Source organism: Rhinopithecus roxellana, chromosome 1, assembly GCF_007565055.1.
Source record: "Rhinopithecus roxellana isolate Shanxi Qingling chromosome 1, ASM756505v1, whole genome shotgun sequence".
Taxonomy (NCBI): Eukaryota; Metazoa; Chordata; class Mammalia; order Primates; family Cercopithecidae; genus Rhinopithecus; species Rhinopithecus roxellana.
Window position 1 is genome coordinate 62,901,931 of NC_044549.1, and position 11,465 is coordinate 62,913,395.

An 11,465-nucleotide genomic window follows, 5' to 3' on the forward strand; every position below is an offset into this window, starting at 1 on the left:
GGGCAGGTCGTTTCTGACCCATGGCAGGTCCCCGTTGATGGTCAGGCTGGGGATCGTGCAGGCCTTTTTGTTGTCCTGGGGTCTCCTTCTAGCCTGTCCCAACACTGTGCAGTGCCTATAACCAAGAAGAAAAAGAAAGGAAACAGAGGAAACTCAAAGCAGCCAGCCTCTCTGATTTGTGAGCAGCTTGGGTCAAGGACCGGTGGTTGAGCCAATTTTTAATCACAGCTCACCTGCCTAGTCCCGCCCGTGGGACCAGTGACCACCGAAGCCGGGTGAAGGCCCACGTCTCCCCTTGTGGTGGTTTCTGTGGTTATCTCCGCTGCACTGCACACCTCCCTTCCTCCCCTCCTCCCCTCTTCACTTCTGCCTGTGCGCCGCGTCCAGGCCAACAGCCCTAAAGCTACTTTAACCCAAGCACAGCCGGTCCATGGAGGTCCCCTTGGACACCCATACTGCACAGGGGTTGTAGGTCCTTGCCTCTGGGGCCAGATGGTCCACGTTCAGAACCTGGCTGTGCCAACCACTGGATCCCAGTTTCTCCGAGCCCCGCTCAGTGAGAGTGTCTTCCCATAAGGGGGGTGAGCCTCACATCACCTCGTTCATCTGGGGCCCAGGGAAAGCATGGTGGTCTGTTCCAGCACTGGAGGAAACACTGTCTGTGTTGACCTGGAGAGATGGCTGTCCTCTCTAGGGAGGTCCCTTCCCAGAGAATTTTCAAAGGCAGTTTGACTGTTAGCAATTGTTTTTTTAGACACAACTTTACAATCTTTTCTCCTGTGTTTCAAGTAACTTCCATTGGTGTGGTTTCTCCCAGGGACACCAGTTTGAGAATCACCTGGGGAAGGGGTAGGGTTGGGGGAGGAGGGGGCTTATCAAATGCAGTTCCTTGGGACCAGCCTGTCCTTTGCTTCTCTCAGAAACCCTGTGAGTAGATGAATAATCAAGCTCTTTTACCATAGATGAAACTGAGGCTCCGAGAAGTTAAGGGACATGCCCACGATGATTTAATTAAATAATGACAGGCACATCTTCAACTGCTGCAGTCCCGGCCCTTGTCACAGGCTCCCTGTGGACCCCAGCTGCTAAACATAAACAAGCCCATAGTGCAGCATCCACAACTCAAGCTGGGGGGCCTTTGGGGAGGTTGATTTTTATCTCCCCCCAATCAGGCACAAGTGAGAGTTTCATAAATAGTTCTAACACAGCTGCCTTTCACAGCCAGCTCTTTGCACTGTAAAAAAAAAAAAAAACTGATTTCAGAAACCATGTCCCCAGGCTTCATCGTTTCCTTCTGTTTTTCAATTCTTTGACATTTTGCTTGCAGGGGAACTTTCTCAAACACTTCATGCGTCCATTCAACAAATATTTATTGAGTACCTTCTATGTGTCAGGTGCCATATGAGGTGATAGAATCAGTTGCTGTGAATAAGATGAAGGTCTTGCCTTTATGAAGCTTCTACTCAAGAAAGCAAAAAGGGCAAGTGTGAGAGGGAAATGAGAGCTAGTAAGTAACATTAGGCAGGTGATAGGATTTAGGACATGCTACCCCAAACTAGAGCATCTTGGCTTCTGAGAAAACCGCAGAAGCGGGAAGGTCTCTCTGACCCCCACCCTTCTCTCCTGAAGCACACCATCAAATATCATAGAATCCTCTGACCTTCTGCTGAAGTCGGTCATAAGAGCCTCATGTGGAATACAGTGGAATACTACTCATGTGGGCTGTGCCCACCTCATAAGCGGAGGAAAGGAGAGTCCATGACGCAGGGACTCAGCGAAGAATCTGAACAAACAGGCCCCCAGGTTATTATCAGTAGATCACACCCGCTTTGTCCAATCACACTTCTCCAGGACTGTCCACCTCTTCATCAAACTTAGCGTAAAAATACACAGGTTTCCCCGTTGTTGTTGTTTGTAGTCTTTCACTTCTAAAGGCTCCCATGTCATATAAAACTATATTAAATAAATTTCTATGCTTTTCTCTTGTCAATCTGTCTTTTATTATAGGTATCTCAATCATAAACCTAGCAGTGGGTGAGGAAAGAAATCTTTCCTCCCCTGCACAAGGTAAGCAAGCTAGAGTGTGAAGGTGGAGAGGTGTCATTTATTTTAACTCTAAAAGACAGAGACTTTTACAAAACATAACCTCAATGCCATTATCGCACTTAAAAAATAACCAGGACTCCCTAATATACGATCATGTTCCATCAGTGTTCACACCTCCCCATTGTCGCAAATATTTTTGCATGCTATGAACCTTACTTAAATTCAGGTTCAAACAAATCTCTTTCCGTCTTTAGGTTCTTACCCATTTCCTTTCTTTGTTTTTGTTTCTTGCAGGTTTTTGTTGAAATGGCCAGGTCATTTGTCCCCTAGAATATCCTGCGGTATGGATTTTGCAGATTGCATGCCTATGCCATCATTTCATCTGTTAGGACGTGCCATTGTATGCAGAATGTGACATCTGAGCAGAGACCAGACTGAAAGAAGACTGGACTGAAAGACACAAGGGCAGGAGCTATGCAGAAATCTGAGAGCAAGAGGTTTCCGTTCAGCTTTCATTTTTTCTTAGCTTTACTGTTCATAGTTGTGACCTCTGAAACCTCCTTCTTTTTTCATGTAAGTTCCCCTGCCCGACTATTACAAGTAACCCAGCTGGCTTACGCCTGTAATCCCAGCACTTTGGGAGACTGAGGCAGGCAGGAGTTCGAGACTAGCCTGGCCAACAGGGTGAAACCCTGTCTCTAATAAAAATACAAAAATTAGCCAGGCATGGTGGCATGCACCTGTAATGCCAGCTACTCGGGAGGCTGAGGCAGGAGAATCGCTTGAACCCAGGAGGCGGAGGTTGCAGTGAGCCAAGATCATGCCAATGCACTCCAGCCTGGGTGACAGACTGAGACTCTGTCTCAAATAAACAAACAAACAAACAACAACAACAAAAACAAGTAACCCAGCTGCCTTCATCAATCTACAGTGAAATATGTGTGGTTAAAAGCACTTGGCCTTGAAAACTGGAAACAACCTGAATACTATCAGCAGAACAAATCAATCAAGTGCAGTATATTTCTAAGTGGAATACTACTCGGCAATGAAAAATGAATGAGCTACTAATTCAAGCACTATACATATGGGTAAATCTCGAAAATAAGTTGAGTGAAAGAGGCTAGATACAAAACAGCACACAGGGTAGGCTGCCACCTATGAGGTTCAAGGACAGGCAAAACTACTCTGAGCAGCACTTTCTTTGGGAGTGATAGTGACTGGAAAAGGGGCATAAGAGAACCTTCTGGAATGCCAGGGATGCTCCATAGCTTGACCTAGGTGGTGATTGCACAGGTGTATACATAGGCAATAGTTCCTTACACTTAAGATGTCCATATCTTCCTATATGTAAGTTATACCTCAATTTCAATAAAAAATTAAAATCAGGTGGACTTTGAATTCAGGCAGACCCAGCCACTAGTTAACTGTTTAACCTTTATCAATTCTCCCATCTGCTTAGGTCCTCAGTTTCTTCAACACAAAATGGAATAAGTACAACTTACTTCATTAGTATTGCATGCAAAGCACTTCACACAGTGTCTGGCAGATAGGAAGCCCTAAAAATGGCTATTATTCCTTGATAACATTCTTACTAATATCTACCCAGCTCCCAACCCATGGCAAACTCAGGGTGCAACCTCAAACCAGCAGACTCTGCATTTGTCTCAGCTCCATGCGACATGTCTCTATTAGGCTCACCAAAGGACTCATATTTGTAACTCGTTCTTTAATGATATGCACATTACCTCCTGCTGCTATTCTTTTAACATGTTGCTTTTATTTGATCTAATTGGAGCCACAGCGTGGTTAATCACAACATTTAGTGGGAAGTTTGAAGAAGCCAATGGGTCCCTCATGTGTGTTGGGCTGCAACGCCGGCCCCTGCCAGGTCTCCCTGGAGCCTGAAGACAAGAGACGTATTGGGGAAACATCCTATCCATCTGGAATCCTTTCTCAGAGGACCTTCTTTGCAAAGCTGCTGCCAAACATTTGCAACTGGTTTTTCAAGAAATCGCAGTTTATTGGGGCTGGGAAATAATCTCAAAATTGACTTCTTCCCATCCATTTCCTTTCTTTGTGTTTGATTCTAGTGGTTTCTGTTGGAGCGGCAGGTCATTTGTCATGTCTGATGTTGCTGCCCTCATCTCTGCTCAGCTGAATTCCCATTTTCCTTTGGGTAATGTCTCCCTTGGTGACATCTTGATTCGATTCTAGAACTTTTCAGACACTTTAAGTTACTAGAAAAAGCCCATTCCAAGAAATGAGACTTAGTGTTTTTGTAAATATATTTAAATAGAAAAGACATGTAGAAAAGTACACAGATTACAAGTGTACAGGTCAATGACTTTGTATGAAATGAACGCATCTGTGCAAACTCAGATCAATAAATTAGACAAGATCATAATCTTACAAATCTTCCTCTAATCATCCCCTCACAAGGTACCTGCTGTCTGGACTTCTAACACCATAGATCTGTTTTGCTTCTCTCTGAACTTGCTATGAATGAAATCAAATAATGTGTCAGCCTAGCTTTGTTGGCCAGCACCTGTGTCTCCTTGCCTCTTCGCCTGAGGGCTTCCTCTGAGGATTGGAGCTCACTCTGCCAGAGCAAGCAACAGGCTGAAATTAACCAGGGAATTAACACCTTTCAAGACCAGGAGGCAATCAATGGCTCTCTAGAGTTGTTGAATCAGTATCCCAGCCCCTGTGAGGAATATCTAAGAAGGCATGGTCTCTATTGACTGTCAGAGGTCCCCAGTGGGACTAAGCTCCTATTGCCTGCAGTGATACTTTGCTCTGTGACACACTCTGAAGAGTGTGACTTCTTCCCTTCCCTGATTCGCTTCCACATTTCTCCTATTAGTGTTTCCTGGAATCCCCTCCTAAACAAACTAATTGCCTCAGAACCTGCATCTAAGGGAACTGTAACTAAGACAACCCCTGACTGTCTTCCAATTCCTTTTGCTTGGCCTCAGAAAGCACAGTCCCCTTCCTTTCCCTAGTGAGGTTAGAATAGCTTTAGAAAAACAAAAAAAATGAGGGAGGAGGAGGGTGAGGAGGAAGAGAAAGAAGAATAAAAGGAGAAGGAAAGGAAGAAGGAGAAGGAAAAGAAAGCTGAAGGAAGATGAAAGAGATGAAGGAGAAGGAGAATTACACTCCTTCCGAGGCTACAGGACTCTGCCCTCTCATTTTGTTCTTTTAAACTGATGCTTGTGGAAAGGCAGTAATGATGATTAGTAGTAACAAGGACCATTCTGCCAACCTCGTCAGGCCTGAGGACAGTGTGCTGCCTCCTTGTTCTCCCCTACCCCAGCGGTGGTGCAGAAATCTCCCTAGCTCTGTGCCACTGTCAGCCAGTCTGAGATTATGAGAGAAAATGGCACTTAGTCTCCTGTTATACATTTTCAAAGCTGGTCTTGGCCTCCAGTCTTTCAGGCTTCTCCCAGACACCAAGAATTTACATCCTCATCATTCTTCATCTTCCGCTTGGGACCCTTCAGTGGGGCTTAGATTCTCCTAGCCTGCCCCTTCCCAGTCCTGGATGACTGCCTTCTAAAACCAGAACCGCTCTTGGCACACCTAGCAAAGCAAGGAGCTGCAAATCGCTCCACTAATGGACTCCACTGGGATTTCAGAGGTAAACTCCCGTTGTAAGATTTCTGTGTCAGAAACTTCCACCAAACTCCTGCATATTCCTCTTGCTGTCAAGCAGGAAAGGCCAAGACTCTAGAATATGCAGTTTTCAAGTTCATATCTGCCTCCACAAGGCACTCTTGGAGACGGTAATGTGCTCACTGATTGGGCACATTTTCAATATGAGTAGATTTGCAGGTGTCTGGGACTGCAGCATCAGGCAGAGCCCTCCCCAGCTTCCTTGACACAGGGGGCCAAGGTTGGGCCTCTGGGTTCAAAAACCCCTAAAAACTGTTGGCAAAATGTTATGTGTATTTGCTCACCTGTGTTGTTCTGAGGAATAGTTTTGTAGATTTCCAAAACTCCTCAAAGTGGCCTAGGATCCCATATTATTTGCAAACTATGCATCTGACAAATGTCTAATATCTAGAATCTGTAGGGAACTCACACAAATTCACAGGCAAAAAAAAAAAAATTAAAAAGTGGGCAAAGGACATGAACAGACACTTTTCAAAAGAGGGCATACATGCCACCAACAAGCATATGGAAAAATGTTCACTATCACTAATCATTAGAGAAATACACATCAAAACCACAATGAGATACCATCTCACACCAGTCAGAATGGTAATTATTAAAAAGTCAAAAAATAATAGATGCTGGTGAGGTTGTGGAGAACCTTATACACTGCTGATGGGAATGTAAATTAATTCAGACATTGTGGAAAGCAGTAAAACAGAATAACCATGTGACTCAGCAATCCCATTATTGGGTATATTCTTAAAGAAATATAAATAGTTTTACCATAAAGACACGTGCATACATATATTCATTGCAGCACAATAGCAAAGACATGGAATCAACCGAAATGCCCATCAGTGTAGATCTGGTAGACTGGATAAAGAAAATGTGGCACACCATGGAATACTATGCAGCTATAAAAAAGAACAGGATCATGTCTTTTGCAGCCACATGGATGGAGCTGGAAGCCATTATCCTCAGTAAACTAATGGAGGAACAAAAAACCAAATACCACATGTTCTCACTTATAAGTGGGAGCTAAATGATGAGAACACATGGACACATGGGGGGAATAACACACACTGGGGCCTATCAGAAGGTGGAGGATGGGAGAAGGAGAGGATCAGAAAAAATATCTATCAGGTACTATGCTTAGTACCTGGGTGATGAAATAATCTGTACACAGAACCTCTACAACACACAGTTTACCTGTAAAACAAACCTGCACATGTACCCCTGAACCTAAAATAAAAGTTAAAAAAAAAAAGAACTCCCTATTGGTAAGAGAGCTGATTATTGAAAACTGAGTAACCCTCCTAGGTTCTTATGATCCCGCTTCAACTTTACCAAATAGACACAGGTAACCCAATTATGGCCGATTAGCCTTGGGACTGGGCTCTAGGCCATGATGCACTCCATTAAATAAACCTAACTCCAGAAGACCTTGAGGAGTGATGTAAATCTCCTCCTCCAAGAACACTTGAATCACACCCTGGAAAATAGGCTACATTTCCTCTTCACACATTTCTTTTCTCAAATTCTGACTCGTGGAAGCAGCTACTCTCCCCAAAATCTCCTTTCTCTGCCTCTTCCTAAAGGCCCGCTCTTGCCCCTTTCTCTCACCTCGTGTACCTCTTTTTTTCCAGGTAGCTTGAACCTTTCCTAACTCAAGCCTACTTTGTCTCTCTCAGCTTCTTACCACTGTCCCCTCCACCCCATTAACCTGGGCAGCTCAAGGAAGGAGCTATGGAGCCAAGCAACACAGGCATAGAAGTCCAGAAGGTAGCAGAGGCGCAACAGCTCCAAAAGCTATGTCCAAATCACTTTGTTGGTATCATACTGGGTAGACAAAAATGAAACCAAAGCAAAAGTTACCCTGTATTTTATTTTTATGTTTTATTATTATTATTATTATTTTCTTTTTTGAGATAGGGTCTCGCTCTATCACCCAGGCTGGAGTGCAGTGGTGTGATCACAGCTTATGGCAGCCTCAGGCAGCCTCAACCTCCCAGGCTCAAGCAATCCTCCCACCTCAGCCTCCCAAGTAGCTGGGACCACAGGCATACACCACAATGCCCAGCTAAATTTTTTTTTTTTTTGACAGAGTTTCGCTCTGTCACAAAGGCTGGAGTGCAGTGGTGCGATCTCCGCTCACTGCAAGCTCTGCCTCCCAGGTTCACGCCATTGTCCTGCCTCAGCCTCCCAAGTAGCTGGGGCTACAGGTGTCCGCCACCATGCCTGGCTAATTTTTTTTGTTATTTTTTAGTAGAAGCGGGGTTTCACCATGTTGCCCAGGCTGGTCTCAAACTCCTGGGCTCAAGCGACCCTCCTGTCTTGGCCTCCCAAAGTGCTGGGATTACAGGCATGAGCCACCACCCCTGGCAGTAGTTACCTTTAAATTTAAACTGTATTATGAAAAAAATGAAGTAGGGCTGTTTGAACTGACATAGATACCTAAGATATATTATGCAGGGAGTACCAGGACATACAGAAAAGTATTACTTCCTTAAGAGTAAGACACCTGGGACACAAAATTTAAGGGTGTGCTCACTGTCAGGGTTGTGCAAACCATGTCCCTGGGCTAACATGAGCCTGAGAGTGGGTGCCTCCTTAAATTCTGCACCCTTGGCCTGGCCCTGATATGAAAAGAAAACAGTAAAGCAGAACCATCTTACGCATGTGTAGTATGATCTCGTATGTAAACACTACGCATGTGTATTAAATATATAGAAATCTCTGGAGGGATCACACCCAACCTATTCTTAGTGTTTCATTCTGAGATGTGGCATTGGAGGGAAGAAAGAGGGGCTTCCCTCTTAACTGTACCCACTTCTGTACTGTTTTAAATTACAAAATAACAATTATATATGGCTCTTATAATTTTAGACAAGACAGAAAAATAAATAGAATAATAAACCGTATTACATGTCAAAGGGTCTACAAAAAATATATACACAGACTGTGAGGATTTTCTTCTGTGGTCGGATGCAAATTGTGAAAACTGAGACACGTTGACGATTCTTTTTCCCCTGATTTCAAAGCACCCTCAGTCTGCACGGCAGCCGCCACCTCTGATTCATCTGGTTTGAGGTCTGTTCATGCAGCAGATGGAAGTCAGCATGCCCTTGGGACAACACGGCAAGGGTGGAGGGTGATAACGTTCCCCTTTCTCTCCTCCAGAGTGAGAGTGAAGGCAACAGTCAGCTGCCCCTTCCCATGGGGTAGCACCGTGATGGGAAAGAGTGAGGCAGAAGAGGCTGGGACTGCCCCACTGCAAATGTCTGGCTGGCAGACACACCTGGGAAGGCTCTTAGCCATCCATGAAGAAGCCTACACATTAGAGTTGTTTTTCCAGACTCTAAACGTTCTAAGCAGTGATATTTATCCGCCTATCTTATCCAAGTTTTTCAGTGAAACGTTTAAAATGTACACATTACTCCAAGCAGAGCAGAAGAATATAACGACTTCATTGTTTTCCTTCCTGGCATCCTCTGCACGTCCCTTGACCCTGCCTCTTCCTGCCTGACTCGGGAGTTCTCCATCATTGGCACTGTTTCCATCATTCTTGGAATCAGACAGGAGATATACCAAGCCTGTGGCCCAAGCGTTTCTTGTCAACACCCCAGAGAATTGTGAGCTCACTGGAGAGTCCCTAGAGCAGTGGTTCCCATCTAATGGGAACTTGCACTCCAGGGGACACTTGGCAATGTCTGGAGACACTTTTGGTTGTCACATCTTAGGAGGAACTCTTGGCATCTTGTGGGTGGAAAGCAGGGATGCTGCTATAAACAACCTCCAATGCACGGGGAAGCCCCCACAACACAGAGTTATCTGGCCCAAAATGTCAACAGTGCTGAGACTGAGAAACCTTGCGCTAGAGCCTCACTACTCAGAAAAGGGCCCATGGACCAGCAGCATTGGCATGTCCTGGGAGCTTGTTGGAAATGCAGAATCCCAGGCCCCACACAAACCCCAAGTTGAGATAGAGCAGAAGATGAATAACCCCTATGTCAATCAGGATAGGCTAGTTAGTAAACCTTTGTGTAGAGGGCCAGAGAGTAGGTACTTTAGGCTTTGAGGGCCAGATGATCTCTGTTGCAACTGCTCAACTATGCCTTTGTAGTGTGACAGCAGCCCTACATGGTAAGTAAACAAATGCACATGGCTGTGCTCCAATCATTTGGCCAGCATCACTTTGCTGACCCCTGGACAAAGTCCATTTGTGGAAACAAATGATCCCCCAAATAGTGAGGATTATTTCTCATGCACACTGCATGTCCATCATGAGTTGTCTGAGGTCCCTGTGCCATGCCAGCCCTGGTCAGGAACCCAGGGTCCCAGATTCTACCATCACAACCTTCACTGATCATCAGGGAGGGAAAATACGTAGCAGGCACGGCACATGTGGTGCACAGACCAAGCATGCGTTTGCTCCTGGAGCTTCCACCTGGAAGTACCACCCACCTCTCTCACGTTTTACTGGCCAAAGCAAGTCATCTGGGTGTGCCTAAATTCAAGAGGGTAGGGACATATTCCCAGAAGGATGGCAATGCCTAATGACCACCTGGATCTCTTCTCCTCAGAAATCCCAGCCCTACCATAGGCTTAATTCATCCCATCTATGAAATCCATTAACTATCTGGATAGACTTGAGCAGAGTTGCATCTCAGATTAGGCATGGACCACTTAGTGATGAGTTCATCTCTTCCTCATGCCTCTATAAGGAATAACAGCACAAGCATACATTTATGTGATTGTCTGTACTGTGCCAGGCACTGAGCACTTAATATATTTCATTTATTTCCAATCTCACAACAGTTCTAGAAGGTGAATGTTATCTGCCTTTTACAAATAAGAAAACCTGAGACCAAGAGGTGATGTAGCCTGTCCAAGGCCACCAGCTGGTAAATGGTAGAGTTAGGATTCAAGTTCAGGTCTGTCTAACCTCAAAGCTTGTACATTTTAATATCACCTTTTGTTTTTGTTGTTGTTGTTTGTTTGTTTGTTTGTTTTTGGTTTTTTTTTTTTTTTTTTTTTTGAGACACAGTTTCACTCTGTCACCCAGGCTGGAATGCAGTGATGCCATCTCGGCTGACTGCAACATCTGCCTCCCAGGTTCAAGCAATTTTTGTGCCTCAGCCTCCCAAGTAGCTGAGATTACAGGCACGAACCACCATGCCCTGCTAATTTTTTGTATTATTAGTAGAGATGAAGTTTTATCATGTTGGCCAGGTTGGTCTCAAACTCGTGACCTCAAACGATCCGCCTGCCTCGGCCTCCAAAGTGCTAGGATTACAGACATGAGCCACTGCACCCAGCCTATACTTTTTTTACTTTTAATCTTCACAATAATCTGATGGGGTATGTATCATTAGACCCATTTTACTGATGAGGAAAAGGGGCCAAGAAGTTAAGAAATGTGTCCAAGCTCACATATTCAATGGTAGAATCAAGATTCCAACCCAGATCTACTGACACTGACGACTGTGCTTCTAACAGTTTCTAGTACTGGGACATCTGTTCCGTAACTGAGGCCCTAAGGCACTGTAGGTACCTTGCCCATATCCTTGAGTCTTACCACTTCAGAGGGCATCAGCTGACTGTCAACTGTTAGGACTTCTGTCTCCTTGCTTGAGGGCTTTCTCAGAAGTCACACAAGGAAGACATTCCCTGTCTGGGCTCAGGGAAATTCAGAAGAGCTGAGAGATGGCCACTGGAGAATCAGCACCCTGCCCCCACCCAAACTTTCAACCAAAGATTGGCAG